The sequence below is a fragment of the Priapulus caudatus genome, unplaced genomic scaffold (assembly GCF_000485595.1).
Source record: "Priapulus caudatus unplaced genomic scaffold, Priapulus_caudatus-5.0.1 Scaffold159, whole genome shotgun sequence".
NCBI classification, from domain to species: domain Eukaryota; kingdom Metazoa; phylum Priapulida; class Priapulimorpha; order Priapulimorphida; family Priapulidae; genus Priapulus; species Priapulus caudatus.
Window position 1 is genome coordinate 362,415 of NW_014577220.1, and position 1,239 is coordinate 363,653.

Here is a 1,239-nt window from a genome sequence, read left to right on the forward strand (position 1 = left end):
GTCTACTACGTACGTTCATCTAACGATACGCGATGTGTGTATTTATGCACCGTGTCTTTATTCGTAGAGCCATCGCCAGCGGTGACTGACCTCGCGCTATTAGAGCCCAAGTCTCTCGCACACCGGCGCGCGGGCGTCTTCATCATTAACGCGATTAATTATGCACGATTGATGATCAACGCAAACAAATCTCGAAGAGGGAGAGGCGCCGTTATCGCGCGCGGTTCGTGAAAAGTGTGGGTAGAAAAACACTGAGGATGCACGTATACACACACTTTCTTCACACTCACACACACACACATACACACACACACATACAAGACACCGTGATATTTAATGCACGAAGAATAGCCGTACGTGCGTGGCTGCGTGCCCCAGGTGAAATCTGTTCATGCGAAGGCTGCGCTCACGACACCGAAAAAAGGAGGTCGTGATTATTTTCACACTTATAATTATTATTACACAGCTGTCGATAAGAAAAACAGCATCCGCGTTTTCCATCGCGCCGATGACGCTCGTTGATCACGTGAAATGCGGTTTATTAACGCGTGCTGAGATACGCGATGACGTCACCGCGACGCGCGCGCATGATTCAGTGATGTCAACGATTGAGGGCGTTTAATGCGAAAGCACTGAACCTACTTAGCATCGTACTTACCATGTCATTAAGATGCCTCGGTGCGGAGAAAGTAAGCGCGTGGATAGTGTAATACACACACACACACCCACACTCAGACGGTGTGGTCGTATTCGCTGAGGCTATAGCATGCAGTAAAGGCATGACTGCTCACCTCGTATGCGATTGTACGCGGCTCAGTCGTGCTTGCAGGTGATACGTTTCCCCCTTGTCAGCTGTTAGGCGGCTGGTGAATAAAGTAGCGAGTTTGGCGGAGTGTATTGTGGGAACATGATATACACGCAGGCGTACTTAAGAGGCATGAAGTGGCCGCCAACCCTCATCTAAATTACATATTACCGATCGTTAATCCGAGAGTATCCATTTGCGCACCCCCGCCTCATTGAATTCGCATGAAAGAGAACAAGGAGGGATTTAATATACTTAACTAAAATGGCGTTTTGTGTTAACCTTTCAACGCGGTTTGCTTCGTCGTTGGGCTGCCAGAGACAGGCGCTGACACAGCACAACGCTGGCTTTCAGTCGCTGGCCGTGAATTGAACGGCGCCGAGACCGGCGATGAAAGCCGCCATTGAAATTCCGGGCTCAGTTAAACCATCGTC